Here is a 22,553-nt window from a genome sequence, read left to right on the forward strand (position 1 = left end):
AAAAGAAAAAAAAAAAAAAACAAGGGATTGTGGGATTTCCTAGGTGCAAGGCTCTCTGGAGCTCACTGTCAACTCCTTTTGCATATGAATCCAGGTTGTAGGTTAAAGAAGACACTATGTCTTCTTCCCTAGGTGTTTTTTGCCTTGAGGGAACCTCAGTGCTGCATTCTAAATAATCAGAATCTCCGGTTCAAATCTGCTTCAGATACACTCCCTTGGTCACCTGAGCAAGGCATTTAATCTCTCTTAGCCTCTGTTTTCTCAGCTGTAAAATTAAGGCATCAGATTAGATTGCCACTAAGTTGCCTTCTGTCCCTACACGTAGGATCCTACGATCCATGAAGTTAAGAGCTGCAGAAATCTCTCTTCAAATCTGGTTGTAGCCAATTCAGGGCTTTGCCAGGATCTCTGATCAATGTCATGGGTACACCATCGTGGGGACACTATCATGGAGACACTTCAAAAGGTATACAGAGAGAGCTGCTCCTGAAAATGCTTAGATCATTATTGAATGGTCAGCATTGAACTGTCAGCAAGCATCTAATGTGCTTACTATGTGCCAGTTACTAAGGTACTGTGATAAGTTCTAGAGATAGTGACCAAAAAAATGTTAATTTCTAATCCTTGTGCCTGGACCTTTAGGCAGCTTACAAAGCAGATACACAGGAGATAGCCAAGGAAACACACCCAAAACACGTGGTCCTGATCTGGTTATCTCCCTTGGGCAGAGAGTATGTCCACAGAGTACAAAGGTAGACATGAGAAGGGTAGATCCAATAGAAGTAGCCTTTTAGGGATGGGAAAGAGGGGGTCATGGACTATACGATTTATACTTCTCCTTTCCCCTTCCTCATAACCATTCACTCTGCATCAGCAGAATCACGGACCTCAGTTTAAGAAACATCAGCCCCATTTCATCGCTCCTCCTCATTCCATGATTTGTTGGTTTCAGCTTTGGTGATGCCTCAATACAGGCCTAATTCCCAGAAAATGGCAGCCTTTGCTCCTTGCTGTGGCATAAAGGGTCAGCAGCACTTCTCACCTCACTGCTGCTAAATGAGAGAGCTTCAGCTCTGTCCCTTAAACTGAGCAGTCTCACTGTGAACATGCCTCCCCTGTCATCTATGCCAAACTCACTCAAATTATTTTAGAATCATTAACCCTTTCTGAATTAATAAGCTTGGCTTTAGGTAACAGAAATCAAGTTACTTCCTTTTCAAGAAGTTCATTACATCTCTTCCAAAGGTATTTCCTTCCAACTAAATATAGTCATAAAACAAGTTTTTCTAACAGTCAGTGCCAATTATTGAACAATTCCAAACTATTTCACATGAGAAATTGCATTGCATTTTTCAGAAAGAGGCTGAATATTACAGCGTATGAATAACTCAAGTTAAAAAAATTCCTCTTCCAGCTTTCCAGCCTCTTGTAAAAGTAAATTATCCATTGTATGGGCTTTAATGATCTATGCATGGGAAAATATCTCCTAAACCATTTCATTATTTCATACTTAGACATATTAGTGCAGTCAAAAGCAGTTTCAGTTGTATACACTGTATTTAGGTTTTGCATAAAACCATTTTTCTCATTTCTATAAAGCACATAAAATGTAATTTTTTAAAAAAGAGATGACCATCTCCAAATGAGGTAGAAAATAGGAAAAAATAATGCTGAAGCAAAAATGCCCATCTTCTCCATTATTCAAAGTGTGAAAAGTGGGATGTGAGCCAATCTTGGTTGAAATATAATCACTAAGTAGAGGAGTGAGATTCTTATTTTAGGGGAAATGTGTCCATTATTTTGTTGGAGAATGATGGATGGATTACTCTGAGACTTCAAAGAACACTTTCTATATTACATATTAGCAATACTACTCAAAGTGTATTTTGATGATCCTCAGCTAAGATGGCCTATTTTAGAGTGACCCCAATACGTAGTATTTCAATATTCCTGGTAATTAGCAGAATCAAGAGTTTAGATAAAAACTATTTTCTGCCCAACTGCAGTGAGACAGGAGTGAGGATTTTCTTCCTATTTGCCCTACTGCTGAGTCCTCCTGCATATATTGTCTTTCTATAATAAAGAATGAGTTCCTTGAAAGAAAGGCCTGCCTTCACTTTTCCATTTACATCCCCATTTTTTATCATGGCACATGGAATATCATACCAAGCACTGAATATTTTTTCCCAACCATAGTAAAACCAGTGTCTAGAAGGAATTCACCTCTCCTGGATAACAGCATCTATAGGAAACATAAAATGTCTTCGATTGTAGATCCAAAGCAGACCTTTATTGTGTTTGGGCCAAAGCACAATTTAATATTATGGGATATGATAAAGAAGAGGATGAATGACTACTTATCTGGAAATTCTGCATTTGGGAGAGTAGTTGGACTCTATGACCATTTCCAACTCTTCTAACTCTCAGAATCTATGATTCCATGATAAAAATCTCTGGGGGTCCACTGGCACATTCTTCCTCAAAGAAGTTAGATTTGGCATATTTTAAATTGTGCATCAGCTCAGTGTTTATCAACTTAATTGAATTCAGCAAACATCTGTGACGTACCTTCTGCTTTCCAAGCACTATGCTAAGTCCTAAAAATACAAAGACAAAAATTAAACAACAACAAGCAATTATTAAGTTCTTACTATATAGCAAACTGTGAACTAAGGGGTTGGGATATAAGAAGAAAGAAAAACACAGTCCCTGCCTTGAGGAGCTAACATTCTAATGGGGGAGACAAGAAGCAAACATTTCTCTCTCTCTCTCTCTCTCTCTCTCTCTCTCTCTCTCTCTCTCTCTCCATTTACCCTATCTGCATATACACACACACATACATATATATGTATGCATCTATATACACATAGCCATACAAGTACATACATATATACACACTCAAAAGATGGAAGATCATCTCAAAGTAAAAGCACTTTCAGTAAAGGGGACTAGAAAAGAGAGGTGAGAAGCAATCTCTGTCCTCTTGGAGTTTACATTCAATCAATATAATTAATTACATTGATTTATTTATTTACAAAGTAAAACGTAGTCATTTCAAGAGGTGGAGATTACTAAAAACTGGGGAAAGAAGATCTCACATAGCAAGTGTCCCATGAATTGCACTTTGAAGGAAACTAAGGATTCCAGGAGGGGATATGGGAATTTAATCTAGACATGAAGAACCACTTAGAGAAGGATGTGAAGGTAGATTGTTGAACGGTGTGTTTACAGATCATCTCCTAGTCCAGTTGTGCTGGAAAGGAGAATTTGTAGATGAAAGAAGCATCAAATAAGGCTGGAAAGTCAGGTAGGATACAAGCTTTATAGATCTTTGAATGACAGACTATCTTGTCATTTATCTCAGAGGTAATAGGGAGCCATTGAAGACTTTTAAGTAAGCGGATGACATGATCATATCTATGTTTTATGAATATCAGTTGCTCATCTAGGAGGAGAATAAGTCAGACAACAGAGAGACTGAAAGGAAGAAGAAGAGGAGGAAGAATAAGAAGAAGAAGGAAGAGGAGGAGAAAAGGAAGAAGGCAGCTGTTGCAACAGAATAGAAGTGACAAGATCTTGAATCAGGGTGATTGTTGTGAATAGAGAAAAGAATAATGATGAGAGATATTATGTGGGCATAATCAAGATGATCTGGCAAATGATCATTGTTATGGGTTAGAGGGGGGAAAAATCCAAGATGACCCTAAGGTTGCAACAATGTGTCATTAGAAGGATGGTCATACACGCAACAGAAATTAGGGAGTTTTAAATACTCTTGTATAAATGATAATAATACCATTTATGAAGCATTTAAAGGTTTGCAAAGCATTTTACAAACATTATCTCATTCTATCTTCACAACAACACTGGGAGGCATTTGTTAGTATTATCCCTATGTTAAATATGGGGAAACTGAGAAAAACAGTACTTAAATCAAGTATATAGAGTCCCACATCTAGTATTTAAGGTCAGATTTGAACTAAGGTCTTCTGACTCCAAATTGAACATTGTCTCCACCTAATTGTATTTTCTTCATTTAGCACTATTATTTAAACAATATTTTCACACGTGTTACTGACATTAATCTAATATTCTTCTGATGTAGGTGCTGGAGTTGAAATGAATCATCATCCTCTTTTGCAGATGCAGAAATTGAAGCACCAAAGGGTTAAATGACACGGCCACTGAATTGGCTGTCCTTACCCCTCACACATAGTGGTTTTCCCTACGCTATCTTACTTCCACATCAGAATGGGTCGGCCCCCAGGTGATGAATTCTTTTGGCCCCAACAGTGCATTAAATGATCCACTGAGGCATGGAAGAATATCCACACTGACTGATAGAATCATCGATTTTGTGAAGCATTGAATGGTTAGCTACTGCGTAAATCTTGAAATTGAACTAAACTTGAAGTGTCTTAAGTGGATCTGAGAACAAAGTTTGCCCCTCAGAAACATTAAAGGCTAGGACTAGGCTAAGGAAATCTATCTCTTCCCTTTCAAACCAATATAATACAAACCAATTTATTCTACTACTTGTCACATCAACTCTATGCCCCACCTCCCACCTCCAATCCCCAAACCTTGTTATTGTACAGTTGGTTACAAGTGCACACAAATTCAAAGTCTATCTGCAGTTCTGTATTGAACTGATGAACACCTATTTCTCTCCCTAATATAGACAATCAATTTCACATTCCAGTTGCAGGAACATTTGTGGGGCAAGGAGGACGAGATATGCCCCAAACCATCAAACACATGGAGTTTCCCTGGGTTCAAACAATACCTTTATATGTTACAATTAAAACAGTGATATACAGTAATACCAATTATTTTTATTATTGCTACGATTGCTATTATCATTATCATCACTATTTTGCAATTTCCAGAAAACATTTCTAGACTAAAAAAGTCTTTACTAGGAAGAAAATTTGCTAAGGAGCTTTAGCAGAGATCTATGAATTTGCAGTCTTTTAAAGTTAAATTACCTATTTCACAATGGTCACTATTCACAATACTACTTTTACTTTTCTTCCCAATGCTTTCCATATATTATCTCATTTTATCTCATTATCTCATTCTATACATTATCTTATCCTGTGAGATAGATGCCATGAGTATCTCATTTTACAGATAAGTCTCAGAAGATTGGCATAATTGGGGGTCACCCCCTCCTATGTCTGAACTCTTATTTGATGCTTCTATGTGTAACCATAGTCACACTTAAGTTCCTAGACCTAGGTTTACTCTTATATAAAGTGAGGGGAGTGGACCTGGACAGTCTCTGAGGTGTTTTTTTTTTTTTTTCTGGTTCTAGATCTATGATCTTGAGCATGTGCCCAGGGGTACACAGAAAATAAGTGTGTGACATAGGATTGCAACTCAGATCTTCCTGATTCCACGTTCAACACTTTATCCACTATGCTGCCCTCAGTAATATTATCACAATTGTTAACATGAGTTCTGTAATGACTGAAAGAATGGCTGAAGCCTTTCCGATTGTGTAACTCTGACAGGTTGGTATAGTCATTACAGAGCCCACATTAACACATGCATATAATAGATGCTAAGAATAAGGAGAACCTGCACTTGTATCATGTTATAGAACACCTAATAATTATTATCACTTTTCATAGAATTTCAGCCTAAGAGATCTCATTTTTCAGTCATTTATCAGTCATGTTCATCTCTTTGTGACCCTATTTGGGGTACTCTTGGCAGAGATACTGGAGAGGTTTGCTATTTCCTTCTCCAGCTAATTTTACAGATGAGGAAACTGAGGCAAACAGGGTTAAGTGACTTGCCCAGGGTTACACAGCTAGTAAGTGTCTGAGGCCAGATTTGAACTCAGGAAGGTGATGAGTCTTCTTGACTCCAGGTCCAGCACTCTATCCACCATACCGCCTAGCTGCCCTTCAAAACCTATCTAAACCACCCCACATTAGGATGAGAATCCTTCCAACAACATTACTGTCAAATGGTTACCTAGCTTTTGGCTGAAGACCTCCAATGAGAAAAAAAAATCACTACCATAAGAGAGAACTATTTCCAAGTTCAAACATTTCTAATTGTGAGAACTTTTTTCTAGCATCAAGTTAAGTCTGCCCCCTTAAACTTCCAAGCACTGCTCTCATCTTTTCCCTGCTAGGGCTTAGCAGAACAAATCAAAACATCTTCCACCTACCCACCCTTCAAATACAGTGTCCCAAAAATCTTAGTGCGCCTTTAATCATTTAAAGTTGTGCTTTACAACCGTATTGAATGACTGTTGTAATGCCCTGCCCCACAGTCTTCTCCGCTCCAGGATAGGCATCTCTAGTTCATAATATGATTCTCGTTAAAACTATGCGTGGTAGGTAGAACGTTTTCCTTTAATTTGAGAGGCAACACGACATAATCAACAGTATGCTGGACTTGCAACCAGAAAGCTGAAGGTTCAACTTCTCCTTCTGACACTTAATACTAAGGAAGTCATGAACTGGGAGCAAGTCATTTCATCTTTCTGATTAATAAAATGGGAATAATGATATCTGAAGGATTTATCTCACTTATTATTTGATAAATGTAAGTCTGTAAAGTTCTTTGTAAGCTTGAAAATAGCTGTAATTGTGAGTTATTTTTGAACTTTCCCTTTAAGATTACCTCCCTCCTACTCTGTATGTATCTGGTATGTACTTAATTATCGATATGTTATCTTCTCCTTGAGAATGTAAGCTCCTTGAGGACAGGAATTTTTTTTTTTTTGCCTTTTATTTGTTCCCTGTAGTAACAGTGTCTGACACAAAGGAGCCACTTAATAAATGCTTCTTTATTTATTGATCCTCATAATAATCCTTTATGTTGGTATTAATTTTTACGGATGAGAGAATTGAAGTCCATAAAGGTATGATGACTTGCCCGACATCATACATTGTTGTAATAAGGACTTGAACCAAAGTCTTCCAAGTCCAGGAGCACAGGGTTCTTTCTAGTCTTGTCCCACCCAAGAAGAAAAGCATCACACTAATTCTAAACCTTTTATAAACCATGGTACATGTGAGCCTATAACTATGTGTTTAGCCATAGACGGACCAGGGGATACATGTAGGGTTCTACAAATGTGCCCCATATGACATAAGAGAGACCAAGATGGACGGGGTATCCATCCCAAATGGGGCAACCGTAGCAGCAACAACACAAGAACAAAACGAATCCTGTTGCATGTAGCCTTTCTATTAATTCTGTGTCAGTGGCATTAGCATCATCTTTGATATTACCTTCTCAAGACCTGGAACATAGGAGATCACAAAGAGATAATCTAGTCTACTTCATCTACTGATAAGGACAGCCCAAGATTCTGAGCCCGAGATTTTTGGGAAAAGCAGTGTCTCCCAAATTACCAGACCCTGCTTCAAGCCCAGTGCCCAGTCATCACTGAGAGTAGAAATTATTGTGGAGAAGGGGCCCACCTCCCTTATCATCCACAAATGCACCTCCCAGATTACTGGTCCTTCTTCCAGATTGGCTCTCATAACCATTGCCTGGGGAAGCAATTCCTGTACAGAAGGAATAAGACATCCCAACCACCTGCCACCTACAAGGCAGAGAAGCTGGCCCAGCTAATGTAGCAAGGCACCTAGGGAGAGAAGAGCAGTGCGTCAGGCAGGTAAAGTCACCATAACCACATCGAGCACTATATCCTCTTGGACCCTGCTGAAGATACGGGATCCAGAGCCCAAGATTCAGGGGAACAGCAATGTTTTCAGACCAGTTCTCATAACCATCATCCTGGGAAGCAACTCCTGTGGAGATGCAGCCTGGCGACTATTTCCGCAGACATGACAGCCACATCTATGGAAAACCCATGAAAAGGACAGCTAGGTGGTACAGTGGATGGAGCACTATCCCTGGAGTCAGGAGGACCTGAATTCAAATTCAGCCTCAGACATTTACTAGCTGCATGATCCAGGGCAACTCACTTTAAAAAAAAGACATTTTTATCACCAAAGTCGTTGGCACAAATGAGTCAATGTAAGCAACTGCTACTATGATTTTATTTGTTAAACAAAACTAAAGAATCATTGGCATCTGCTTGGCCACTGAACCCTAAGGACTACAGAATCTTCATGACTTCAGGTCAAAGTTTCCATGTCTTGTCTCTCTCACTAGAATGTGAGCTCCTTGAGAGTAGGGACTATCTTAGATTTCTACCTGTATACCCAGAGTTTAACACAGAGCTTTGCACACAGTAAGTACTTAATAAATGCTTCATTCATTCACTGTACTGAGAACCAAAACAAGATCCATAGAAGGGATATAATTGTCCAAGGTCACATAGTGAGTCAGCAAAAGAGCTAGGCCTAGGACCTGGGTTTTCTTATTCTCAATCCAATGCTCCCTCTACTTAAACCAATTTCCTTGTGTATTCCCAGCTTTCTCCCCCCACCCATGTCCAACCCAGGTTCAATTTGTTCAGGCTCCGGATCTGTGAAGCCAGGGCACCATGGCCTCAATACATTGAGTCTTTCCATGGATGGATGTCAATCAATTTTGCTGCCTGCATTTGACTGCTGAACGGAGACCCAGTTTCGTCAAGAGCACAGGTGTCTCATTACACTCCAGAGTATGACCCTGTGACCCCAACCAGATTAAAATGTAATTGTGAAGTATTTAACTAAATAAATAAAAACACAAACACAAAGTTAATATGTGGTTTTCTATGTCAACATTTGAGCCACAGGCAACCAGACATCCTTATATATTGCTTAGTGGCCTTCATTTCCATATGGGTTTGACACCATAGGTCAAGAGGATGCTTAGCATCATTCTGCAAAGGAAAGATTTAGATTCCTACTGGCTTATGGAATTTTCTAGCCCCCTTCTCTTTTTTTTTTTGAACACATGGAACAATGTCCATTGATCCACTGGTACAGACAGTTGGAAAGGTTCAAACCAGGACAATTGGTAGGAATGAAAACAATTTTCAGTAGCAAGTTACGGTAGTGTTTATTCCTTCACCCCTTTATCATTAGAATGGAGAGAATGGGAAAGAAGGATACAGAGTTTATTTAAAGAAAAAATTTCATTTATTATTCTTTTTATCTTATTATAGTGCTTACATTTAAAACAGGAAACATGATACTTAAATAAATGTAAATATTAATGGGTGATAAGTTAGGGAAATAGTGATATTAGATATATATACATATATAAACACATATATAGAAAATCAATAAAATATTTTAAATACTTAGAAGAAAATGAAAATACAGAAAACACAGAGAATAACTCTATTACTACCTTATTTTATGTACATATATGAAAGATAGATATTTCAATATAAATTCAATAAAAAATATAAACATTTCAATATTTATTTCAATTTCAATTCAAAAATTCAATATAAACTATAAATACATAAAATTTCTGAGACAGAAAGAGAGAGAGAGAGACAGAGAGAGAGAGGCATCATGATGTAGTGAAAAGAAACTTGATATAGTGAATAGAAGCTGACCTCAGAGCTAGGAAAACCTATTACTGACACAAACTGGACAAAAGATCCTGAGCAAGTCATTTTACTTCTCCATAGGAAACTCACTAAAACTGTATGTGACAGAGAAGGTATAGGCCTGCAATAGTAGAAGTACAGTCCTTATCCCAAATTTCCTTATATCAATAAATTTATAAATCCAGTTCCTATCTTTTTTTCCCTTAAAAAAACTTAAAATGTATCATTTTGATAAGTATCATTTCCATACATAATTCTTTTTCTTGTCCTGTACATTTGACAGGTTTGTCTTTACCGATGACTGTTAGGTTCACAAAAAGAATAATTTTTAGATACCTGTAAATACATGTATACCAGTCTGTCAATAAGCATTTATCACATGCTTCCTATGTTCCGGGCACTGTGCCAAGCTCTGGGGATACAAAGAAGGACAAAAGACAGTCTCTGCTCTCAAAAAGTTCACGGTCTATTGGGGGAGACAACATGAAAACAAGTATGTGTAAATAACCTATATTAGGAGAAATTGGAGGTAATAAGAAGAAGGAAGGTACTAACATGAAAGGGGATCACAAGAGGTTTCCTATAGAAGGTTTTAGCCACGACTTGAAGGAAGCCAGGAAAGGCAGGAAGTAAAGATGAGGAGGGAGATCACTCCAGGCATAGGGAATAACCAGGGGAAAATATACGTCCATGTATATGGAAATTCTTCAATTGTACTGTATGGCCAGCTAGCCAGAAGGGCTAGGTGGAGGAAAGGGTTATTTGATGTCCACTAGCTATTACAGCCTCTTCACCAGTTGTCCTCTAGCCAAACGATGACTTTGAAAAATAACCATACAGTTATTGAGATTATTAAAAAAAATGAAATGAATGCAGTTCTTGGGTCTTAACATGGTATGGAGGACTGAGATCACTTTAATCTCTTAAAGAACAAAGACAAGGCAGTTTTCTCACAAAGGAAATTCCAGGAATGGCTTGCAAGTTGATCAACATGACCTCTAAGATTCAAAATCAAGTGTTTTAATCTACTCCAAGTCTTCTTTGTATGAGGGAGAAAATCATAGGATTCCTAGAGAAAAGAGATGAGTCTCTGATTCTTTTTTTTTGGTGCAGGGGATAAAGGGGGAAGAGTAGAGAAGCTAATTTCTCTGATCTGGACATCTTTGATTTGCTGAAAAGCTCATCAACAATTCAAAGTCTCTGATGACAGGTGATAACTTATTCTATTCACTAGTGCCTAGTGAGTAGCTAAATGCTATCTGGCCATGCTTACTCACTCCAAGACCCTTACACTTCCACCTTTCTTCTCTTCTCCAGTCTTATGTGTCTCTCTGCCTTTGCTTCTTTGATTGAATTTGTCTCTCTCTCTTTCTGTATGTGTCTCTTCAATTCTCATTCCCTCTTTCTGGCTTTCTCAGTCTCTCAGTTCAGTTATGGTTTTTCTTCTTCCCTGACCCTCCTTCCCCCACCCCACCCCCCAAAAAAATGTGCAGTGGCAGAGAAAAATGTTGCTGTTATCGTCATTAAAAATGTCTTAATTCCTACCAAAAACACAGAAACCTGGTCTCAAATTTCCCTTTTCTCATTTTCACACCCTATCTTTTTATCGTATTTATCTGTTCATATTTCTTAATCACCTGGCAGAGTGAAAGTTCCTTGAGGTCAAGAAATGAGTGTTTTTTTTTTAATCTTTATCACCTCATTCCCTAAAACAGAATCTGCCACATGGTAGATTTTAAAAATCTTTGTTCAAATGAAAGAAAAATTCCTAGCTTTCTTCCATCCAAAGAGGAGAGCCCTATATCTTATTCTATAGAAAGAAATATTGTCTGCTTTCCTGGCCATGCTCCACAGATAGCCTTCAAGGATACTGTTGACAAGATGTTTTAGCTGTGCTATGTTTTCACATGACAAGGCATAAATTTTACCCCTTCTTGGTTACTTGCCCTATAGACAGGATGAAATCAAGCTGGGGGATCCAAAAATACATCATGATTGTCCATGTTGTGATGACTCAGGTCATGCTTATACTTCATTTACACAGCCTATAGAAAAGGTCATTGGAAGCTTCCCAAAGCTCCAGCCTATAGTGTCCTGCTGACTACAGTTATCCCTTCCGTATCCTGGGGATTAGGGGTATGGTGCCCCTGCCATCTGGAAAATCTGCAAAAAAATTTTTGGTCCTCTCTTCATACCAGAGAAGAAGTCTAATTTATTGTGGTATTAAAAGATACAACATTTCAATATTATACAATACTATACATGTATTTTTTGCAATTCTATTTCTAAACTTTTTCTGTGGCTGGCCTTTATGTGCCATTGGCTGCTTCCACAAAATTCCCCCAAAATTCCCATTTAATTTCTTATGCTGACCCGTGACATATCAAAACTATGATGGGGACAGTTTTGATATGAGAGGGATAACTGTACTTTCTCTCAAGACACAAAGATAAGGCTTGTCCTCTAAGGCTCCCAATACCATGATCTTAGGCCCCAGAGGAAATCTGGTATATAAAAAGGTATATAAAAAACTATGAAGCAATTAAGGGGAAAAAAGATTTATTAAGTGCTTACTATGCTCCCAATGCTATGCTAAATACTGGGGGTACAAGAAAGCAAAAATCATTCCCGTACTTAGGGAGCTTATATTCTAATGGGAGGAAACAGCATTTACCAAAATTGGTGTAGACAAGATGAATAGAGAGTAGCTAAATGGCAGTCTTAGTAAGAAAAGCACCAGGAACTGGGGAGTACTGGAAAGTCCTCCTTGCAGAAAATCATTTTGGGGGAAGTATTGAAGGAATTGAGGGATTAAAATAGAAGAAAGTAAGGAAGAAGGATATTCCAAATTTCAGTAGGGCTGGAACTGGTCTTATCTAAATACTGTATCTCTCCCAGGACCTAGTCGAAGACACTCCACAGGGCAGGCAATTATTAAATTTGTTGATTAAGGAGAAGAGGAATGAGAGAGGACTTGTCCACCTTCCCTCCTCTATTGAGTGAGGACTTAAGAAGTATTAAAGATTAAAAGATACAATGGGAAAAGTAATTAATCATTATAAAATTTTAATCACACTTGGACTTAAGCCAGAAAAGACAATGTTAATTATGGGCTCCACATCTTGGGAAGAATGATGGTAAACTAGAGTACATCCAGAGGATATTTTGCCTGGCAGTGGGCTATTCCAGGGTTAGGAGGTCTTGGGGAAATAATAGATTTTTCAGGGTGACAAGGAACCTGGCACTGAAAGAAGTCCCAGGATACAAAATCCTTAGGCACTGAGGTAACTTCGAGGGTGAGATAGCAGCTGAGATGTACACAGTGTAGAAGTTTATAAATTCAGAAGCAGAACCAAGTTCTCAAGAAGAGAAGACTTGGGGAGAGGTTCTGACTAGGGTGTGAGTGATGTCTTCAATTTTTTGAAGGACTGTCATGTGGAAGAGGGATTAGAATTGCTCTATCATTGTCTTCTGCCCAGGAATGCAGAACTAGGAACCATGAACGGAAATCGTAAAGGTAAATTTATGCCTGATGGTAGATAGAACGTTTATTAAGAATTTTTTATGTAGGGCCCTTTGCTGAGGCCCACCTTTTATTCATGGCAGAACACAGATGACCTTGACCTTTTAAAAGGAAATAACTGAGAGACTGACTGCCAATACAGGAAGTAAACAATGAAGTGGACTTTTCATCTTGACCCAGTATCTCTGCAAGGTTCAACATTTCTTTATGATTCCAGGCCAAGCCTTTGTTTCCCAAACCAGAGGTAGATGTGGGAGTGGTTCATTTCACTCCCCTGGTGCAACCATGGATAAATCAGTCATTTAAGCGTGTGGAGAAAGTTGTTCAGAGTGCTTTTCAGTTCAGAAGTACTGCCAATATGGGACTGGAATCCCATCCCCACAAACTGAACGCTCAAAATACACTGAAAAAAATGTTAATGTTGGCTGATGTGGACCTTACTTTATATGTCCAGTCCAACTCTTTGTCCTGCATTTCAAGAACCTCTATGATGTCTACAGAAAAATGCATGATGAAGACCCAAGTTTTTTCACCTACAATTTCAGGGATGAACTCAGCAAAAGAAAAGCAAAAAGCCTATAAAGCCTATAAAGTATACAGATGATGATAATGATTTTGATTATATATAACTGTCATTTGGACTATAATAATGTGCATAATGCTTAAATTCATAATGTCAAATTTCAGATCTGAATTTTTTTTTTCATTTACTCTAATTGGGATAGAGGGACTGCATTACACAGATTATCTAAAGACTTCTTCATAGTGATAATGTTTCAGTAAGAAGTGTTAATAAAAATACCAATACCCAGATGTAACTTATTTTTCTCTTTTGTACAGGTTAATAGAGAAAGTAAATACAATCAAATAAGATTAAAGTACAAGTGTTCTTTTAATAGATATACTGCATATATATATGTATATATTTATTCTAAACAGTCTCTTATAACCTTACAAAAATTAAATCCTTGCACATTGTGCCCCTAAACCACATTTAAAAATAACTTTAAAACTTAATTATGCAAAGACAAACAAGTGAAAGTAAATGCCCAGATGGTTAAAAAAGTTGACCTTTTAAAAAGCAATTAATCGAGGGGGCAGAGCCAAGATGACGGAGGGAAAGCAGTGACTTGCTTGAGCTCTCCCTCAAACCCCTCCAAATACCTATAAAAAATGGCTCTAAACAAATTCTAAAACAGCAGAACCCACAAAAAAACAGAGTAAAACAAATTTCCATCCCAAGACAACCTGGATGGCTGATCAGAAAGGTATATCGCGCTGGGCTGGGAGAGGAACGCAGTTTGGCGTGGGCGCACAGGCCGCAGCGACCCTGGAGCAGGCCTCAGAAGGCTGAATCACGGGCAGCTATAGCAGTTTCAAGACTTCTCAACCCATGAACACCAAAGACAACTTAGAAGGTCAGTGGGAAAAGTCTGTGACAGCGGTGAGAGAAGGAACTAGGTCTCAGCTGCCCCCAGGGCAGCGGCTGTTTCCTGAGCTTCTGGCCCACAGACTGAGGGGGAATCAAGTGGCTGATCAGAGGGGGATTACAGAGATCTCTTTGTCAGTGCTGAGGCAGGAATTTCTTGCTTTGCCTGTGCTTAGATCTGGGTCACAGTTCTGAGGGGTGATCCTGGGGCGAGGAGGAGCGCTGGCGTGGTGGAGCTTGTTGTGGCGGTGGAGAGGAAACACCTCGCCCCTTATCATAGCACCTTGGAAGAACTGAAAATTTTCAGGTTCCTAGAAGTATCTCTGAAAACAGCTGTACAAACCCCCAAAGCTTGGGACAGTATATTCTCCACATTGGAAACAGACTCTTACCTTAACAAGGAGTTTAAAACTCAAGTAATTGGTTGGGATCATGAGTAAGCAGTGCAAAAAGAGTCAGACTATATTATCTTACTTTCGTGACAAAGAAGATCAAAACATACAACCAGAAGAAGACAACGAAGTCAAAGCTCCTACACCAAAAGCCTCCGAGAAAAATATGAATCAGTCCCAGGCCTTCAAAGAACTCAAAAGGGATTTTGAGAAGCAAGTAAGAGAAGTAGAGGAAAAACTGGGAAGAGAAATGAGAGTGATGAAAGAAAATCATAAAGAGCAAGTTAACAGCTAGCTAAAGGAGACCCAAAAAAATACTGAAGAAAATAACACCTTAAAAAATAGCCTAACCCAAATGGCAAAAGAAGTCCAAAAAGCCAATGAAGAGAAGAATGCCCTAAAGAGCAAAATTGGACAAATGGAAAAGGAAGTCAAAAAATTACTGAAGAAAATACTTCCTTAAAAATTAGAATAGAACAATTAGAAGCTAGTGACTTTATGAGAAATGAAGACGCTGTAAAACAAATCGAAAAGAATGAAAAATTAGAAAACAATGTGAAATATCTCATTGGAAAAACAACTGACCTGGAAAATAGATCCAGGAGAGAGAATTTAAAAATTCTATCTGAAAGAGAGCCATGATCAAAAAAAGAACCTAGACATCATCTTTCAAGAAATTATCCAGGAAAACTGTCTTGATATTTTAGAACCAGAGGGCAAAATAGAAATTGAAAGACTCCACCGATCTCCTCCTGAAAGAGATCCCCAAAGGAAAACTCCTAGGAATATTGTAGCCAAACTTCAGAGTTCCCAGGTCAAGGAGAAAATATTATAAGCAGCCAGAAAGAAACAATTCAAGTGTTGTGGAAACACAATTGGGATAACACAAGATTTAGCAGCTTCTACATTAAGGGACCTCAGGTCATGGAATATAATATTCCAGAGGGCAAAGGAGATAGGATTACAACCAAGAATCACCTACCCAGCAAAACTGAGTATAATTCTTCAGGGGAAAAAAATGGTCATTCAGTGAAATAGAGGACTTTCAATCATTCTTGATGAAAAGACCAGAGCTGAATAGACAATTTGACTTTCTAACACAAGATTCAAGTGGAACTTGAAGAGGTAAACAGGAAAGAGAAATCATAAGAGACTTATTAAGGTTGAACTGTTTACATTCCTGCATGGAAAGATGATATTTGTAACTTATGAGACCTTTGTCAGTATTAGGGTAGTTGGAGGGGAAAAAAATATATGTATGTATATATAGATATAGATAGATAGATAGAGGGCACAGGGTGAGTTGAAGATGAAGGGGTCATATCTGGAGAATAAAATTAAGAGGTGAGAGAGGATTATACTAGGAGAAGGAGAAAGAGAAAGGTAGAACGGGGTAAATTATCTCACAAAAAAAAACAGAAAAGAAAAGGCTCTTACAGTGAAGGGGAAACAGGGGAAGGAGAAAGGGAATGAGTGAATCTTATTCTCATAGAATTTGACTTAAGGAGGGAATAACATACACACTCCATTGGGTATGGAAATCTGTCTTACCCTACAGGAAAATAGGAGGGGAAGGGGACAAGAGAGTAGGGGGATGATAGAGAAGAGGGAAGACTGGGAAAGAGGCTAATCAGAAGCAAATACTTCTGAGGAGGGACAGGGTCAAAAGAAAGAATAGAATAAATGCAGGGGTGGGATAGGATTAAGGGAAATAGAGTTAGTTTTTCACAGCATGTCTACTATGGAAGTGTTTTGCATAACTGCACATGTATAGCCTATATTGAGTTGCTTGCCTTTTCAATGAGGGAGGGAGGAAAGGAGAAAATTTGGAACCCAAAGTTTTAAAAACACATGTTAAAAAAAAATGTTTTCACATGCAACTGGGAAACAAGAAATACAGGAAATGGGGTACAGAAATCTATCCTGCCCTACAGGAAAATAGAAGGGGAAGGGCAGGTGAGAGATAGCAGGGAAAGCAGACTAGGGGAAGGGGTATTCAGAATGCATGCCATCTTGGGGTGGGGGGAGGGGTGAGATGGGGTAAAAATTTGGAACTCAAAATCTTGTGGAAGTAAATGTTGAAAACTAAATGTAAATAAATTTATTAATTAAAAAAAGAAAGAAAGAAAGAAAGTAGCCACTACAAAAGGCCAGCTGAGAGGATTACTGGGATGATGCCTCAAGAGACCAACAAAGACCTGACCATGTGGGAGAAAACTCAAGGAGAATTGGCTGGGTGGGGGGAGGGGAGGTTTCACAGGGCTCATACCCAGTCATTACCACTACTAAGTCTGTTTCCCAAGGGGACTAAGGAAAAAGAAAAAGAACCTATATGTTCTAAAGTATTTATAACAATATTAAAAAAACACACACAAAAAAACCAAAAGAAATAAAATGTAAGTTACTTGAGGGCAGGGACAATCTTGCTTGGTTGTATTTGTACCTCTCAGACTTTGTACAGTATTTTGCCCATATTAAACACATAATGAATAAATAAAAAAAGCAATTAATCACAAATTTCCCACCTTACTTTTTCACATAATTTAAAATAATTAAAATGCAATTTTATTTTAAAGACACCAAATAATTTTGATACCTGCTCAAAAATGGATATAAAATAAGTAATTTACAGATTCTGACCAGCTTAATCTACTTTTCTGATATGCAATAAATTAAAATAACCTAAACCTTTACAACTATTCTTCTGTGGGAAAACATATAGAGCACAAAACCAAAGTTCGTAGTTTTCCAGCAATTTCCATTTTGCTACTAGTTGAAATGCAACATAAGCCACTTAAACCATATGTGGATTAAAATTTAAATTTTAGAGTCAGTCCTATGATTTTCCAAGGCTATCTGTCTCATAAAAGCACTCCTCATTAACAACAGGTGTTAAACTCCAGTCACTGAATTCTCTCTCTAGTATGGAATTTAAGTCAATGTTAGCATTTTCAAATTTACTGTCAAGAGACTGATGGCATGCTTGTAGCATTAATAAAGTCCTTCTATCCCATTTGGAAAAAAAAAACTTATGTGCAAAGCATATGGAATACTACTACAAACAAAAAGACTGTGCTAACTCTCAAATAGTTTACTTTCTATTGAAGGAAGACAACTCAAAGGGAGCTGGAAATTGCAGGGATTATTTGGTGGGGGGTGTAGAAGGTAAGGTATCCACAAAAGAACAAAGTAGAAAAATGATCTGGAGAGTCAGGGCTCACTTAATTAACTCCAGTGGCTCCCAATCACTTTTAAGATTAATTGCTGACTCCTTCATTTAGCAATTCTGAAGCCCTTTACTGGCACGCTCCTACCTTTCTACTTTATCACCCTTTAGTCCTGTTCACACTCAGCCCAAAAGACTTTCATACAATTCCTTTTTACTACACTTCATTTCCTATATCTGTGCTTTTGTACTTGCTAAGCCCTATGCCTGGAATGAACTTGCTCCTCCCCTTTGCTTCTTAGAATCCTTAGCTTCCTTCAGAGCTCAGCTCAAATACTGGCTTCTTCATGATGACTTTTCTGAGCTTCTCAGCTATTAGTCCCTCCACCCCAACATACACATACAAATTGCCTTATATCTATTTTGTATATACGTATATAGGTAAGAGTTGTCTCCCCCTCAATAGATTGTAAATTTCTATAGGGTAGGAACTACACTCTTCATTTAAAAAAAAAAAATCTCTTGTCCCTGGTACAGTACCTCCTTGTTTGTTGATTGATGGGTTAATTGACTAAGGAGTAGCAATCATTCTAGCTCTGAACAATGAGAGTTTATGTGGGCCAACAAGCCCCTTTATGCTAGGAATCTACAAGTTGATAAAATTCTCTTTTTTCTAATAGATCATGAGTTCAATCACATTATAATTTATTCCCCAACCTCCCCCCTCCAAAAAAAACCCAAAAAAACCAAACAGTGTAAGTAGACAGACCTTCTCCTACAAATCTAATCTATCTCAATTATTTCCAGCTGTTTTCTTGGATAGAATCTTCACTATTAGATAAATGATGTGCCCCGTAAAAGTTATTAATATGAAGAAAACTCTTAAATTGTTCTAATTATTTCAGGCCACTTGTTCTTGACTTCTTGAAAAGTTGATCTTTTATTGACATATTCCCATCGTAAGCTACTTCTAATCTACCTTGCATTCTGACTACATAAATCAATCAAGTATGAAAAGCAGCATTAAATTCTATCCTGAAGTCCCACTAAATTACTTTATAACCAGGATTTCACTCTTATCTACCTATTAGTAGAGATGATTCAGAATTCAAACAATTCGTCAGACCAAAGCCTGCTTTTCTAAAGGCATGTTGACTTCTGACTTGATAAGCCACTACACCAAGGACATCATTCTTGTCCCTTATCATATTCACTGTTATTTTCTCCACTTGAAAACTGGTCTTCAGGTTTCTTCTTTCCTGGACCCATTATATGAGTCCCATTTAGGAGTGCTAGACAACTGGAGTGTTTTTAAGTGTTTTAGCCAAAGGCTTTCTCATTTCCTTCTTGACTTGTTCCCAAATCCCAGGATGAAATTTATCTGATTCTTTACCCAGTGATTTGTCAATTTTATTATCATTTTCTACCATTCCCTTTCTTTCATTTCTACTCTTGTAAAATGGATCTTGGTCTCTGTGAAGCATCCCTTTTACTAACTCAGAATCTCTCTAATGTCTTCATGGAAAGCCCCTCAGTTTCTCCACACCTTGAACTTCTGAATCTACATTGGCTTCTTTCTTATGCACAAACTCTGGGGTTTTTGGCATTATGCCCGCTGGGGATGTCTCTAAATCAAGTCTTTTTTTTTAACCCTTCTTTATGTCAAGGACCCCTTTAATCATCTGATGAAGCCAATGCAACCCTCGTCACAATAAAAGTTTTAAAATACATGAAATAAAATATACAGAATTAGAAAAACCAATGATATCAAAATAAAGCTATTAAAATGTATTTAAATGTTAAGACTCCAGGTTAAGAACCTCTAAACCAACAATAAATGAGAAGTCACTGATAATTAAGGTTCGTAATGTTGACTTTTATGCACAATAAGACCTGGAATGCCCTCTGAATTAAATGCAGGAATAATTATATCCAATGTAATGGGTCTAATGTATTCTATCCTTTTGTTGGCTTAAAATTAGTTGGCTCTTGTCTCTTTGAAGTTCTGCTTTTCTACTTTCTTTGAGATTCCTCGAATCTACCAGAACTTTGATCTCTTGATCTGGGGGAAGTGATTATTTTACTTTTTTTTCCTCTATGTGTTCCCAGCAGCTAGAACTGTGCAGGACACATAATAAATGTGTGTTGGGAGATTAATCTCATCAACATGTGACTTACTTCAATGTAAATGTCTACATAGCTATACCTGCCTATGCTGGACTCTTTCCTACTATATTGGCTATATGACCCTAGGTAAGTCATTTATTTCGTTAATGCCACAAGTAACTAAACTTGAAAGTTGCAGAGAAGGAACAAGTATTCATTTGCAGAAAGAATTTCTCTTGGGGATTTCCCTTTACCAATAAAAATCACATTTGGGCCAAAAATAACCAAGTGAAAACCCAGAAAACAAACCTCATACCATAGTGAGTAGAACCAAGAGATTAATTTATACAATAACACTCTAAAGAATGTCTCTCCCCTCTTTGGTCCATCCTCCATTCATATGTCAAACTGATCTTCCTAAAATACAGGTTTGATAATGTCGCCTCTCCCTGCCCCCCATGGTTATTCAATAAACTCTAGTGTCTCATTATCTCTAGGGTCAAAAGAGGTTAAGTGACTTGCCCAAGATCACACAGTTAGTAAATGTCTAAGGACAAATTTGAACTCAGATCCTCCTAATTTTAATGCTGGCATTCTATTTACTGTGCTACCTAGCTGCCCGTTCATTCTTTAGGATTAGGTTATTTAATTTCCAATTAACTTTTAATCTACACTCTCATAATCCTTTACCAAATGTAATTTTTATTACATTATGATTTGAAAGGGGTGTATTTAATATTTCTGTTTTTCTGCATTTGGTTGTTAGGTTTTTATGCCCTAATACATGATCACTTTTTGAGAAGGTGCCATGTACAGTTGAGAAAATTATATACTCCTTTCTATTCCTACTCAGTTTTATCCAGAGATCTATCAATTCTTATTTTTCTAAGATTTTATTCATAACCTTGATTACTTTCTTATTTATTTTATGGTCAGATTTATCTAGCTCTGAAATGGGAAGGTTAAGATCCCCCACTGGAATAGTTTTACTGCGTATTTCCTCCTGTAATTCATTTAACTTTTCCTTAAAGAATTTGAATGCTATGCCATTTGGTGAATATGTGTATAGGATAGATATTATTTCATTGCCTATGGTTCCTTTTAGCAAGATGTAGTATTCCTATTTCTCCCTTTCAATTAGGTCTATTTTTACATTTGCTTTGTCTGAGCTCATGATTGGTACTCCTCCCTTTTTTTTTTCTAGAAATGATGCAGAATAGATTCTCCTCCAGATCATTTTAACTCTGTGTCTTTGTTTCAAGTGTGTTTCTTCTAAACAACATATTGTTGGATTCTGGTTTTTAATCCATTTTACTATCCACTTCCATTTTATGAGTGAATTCATTGACGACCTTTCTTGAGCTGAACTGCCAAGCTACGGCAGAGAGCACTGCTCCAATGTCCTGACCACATTGTTTGAATGCCAAATATATGTTTGCCTGAAAGACTATTTTACAGAGAAATCACATAAGACAGTGCTCACACAGAGGTTGGAAGAAGCACTACAAAGATACTCTTAAGGTCTCTCTGAAAATTTTGGTATTGATTGTCAGAAATGAGACACTAGCACAGGACTTTCCAACATGGCATTCCCACATCAAGGAAGGTGTTATGGTCTGTGAGCAAAGGGGAGAGACATGCAATAGCTCAAAAGAAATGTGAGATTTAGAGATATCTACTTCCCAAATGTTCACAGGACTATTTTTGCTTGATCTGTGGTAGAGCTTTCTGAGATGTTAGTTTGATCAACCACAGTTGGACACACTGTACATTGACCCTGCCCTAGTGACATTTTGGTCCTCTTTGATTACGAAGAGCAACAAATGAGTTCCTCTCATTCACATTCAGAGTTATGATTGCTAACTATGCATTTCCCTCAGTTTTGTTTTCTTCTGTTTATCCTTCTCTCTCTCTCTCTTTTTATACTGTCCCTCCTCTAAAGTCTACTTTGCTTCTGACCACTGTCTTCTTTTATCTCCCCTTCCTTCTATCTTTTTCTGTTATCCCCTTCCCCTCCTACTTTCTTGTTGGGTAAGATAGATTTCTATTGAGTATGTGTATATATTTCCCCTCTTTGAATCCATTTACACGTGAATGAGTTTCAAGCTTTGACTGCTCCACACTCCCCCCCCCCATCATTTTCCCCTCTTACTATAAAAGGTCTTCCCTGCATGCATCTTTTAAGTGACAATTTTCCACATTCTTCCTCTCCCTTCCCCTTTCTCCCAGGACATTCCTCTCTATCTTCTATACACTTTTTTTTACATCTGGCCCAACATAGTCAACCCATTTCCACACCCTCTTTTTATGCAGAACCCTTCTAACTGCCCTGATGAAAAAATTTTAGATGATACAGGTATCATCTTCTCATAAAGGTAAACAATTTAATATTATTGAATCTCATGATTTCTCTTTCATGTTTACCTTTTTATGCTTCTCTCGAGTCTTCT

General features: G+C 37.7%; 1 protein-coding gene and 1 pseudogene across 1 annotated transcript in view; one reads left to right on the forward strand and one right to left on the reverse strand.

The window, feature by feature from the left end:
• Positions 1-22,553, reverse strand: part of NELL1 (neural EGFL like 1) — an 845,852-nt gene that overhangs the window by 282,323 nt on the left and 540,976 nt on the right. The window lies entirely within an intron of this gene.
• LOC114036115 lies at positions 12,986-13,592 on the forward strand (annotated as a pseudogene).

This window comes from Vombatus ursinus, unplaced genomic scaffold (genome assembly GCF_900497805.2).
Source record: "Vombatus ursinus unplaced genomic scaffold, bare-nosed wombat genome assembly UNPS02009770.1, whole genome shotgun sequence".
In the NCBI taxonomy this organism is placed as follows: domain Eukaryota; kingdom Metazoa; phylum Chordata; class Mammalia; order Diprotodontia; family Vombatidae; genus Vombatus; species Vombatus ursinus.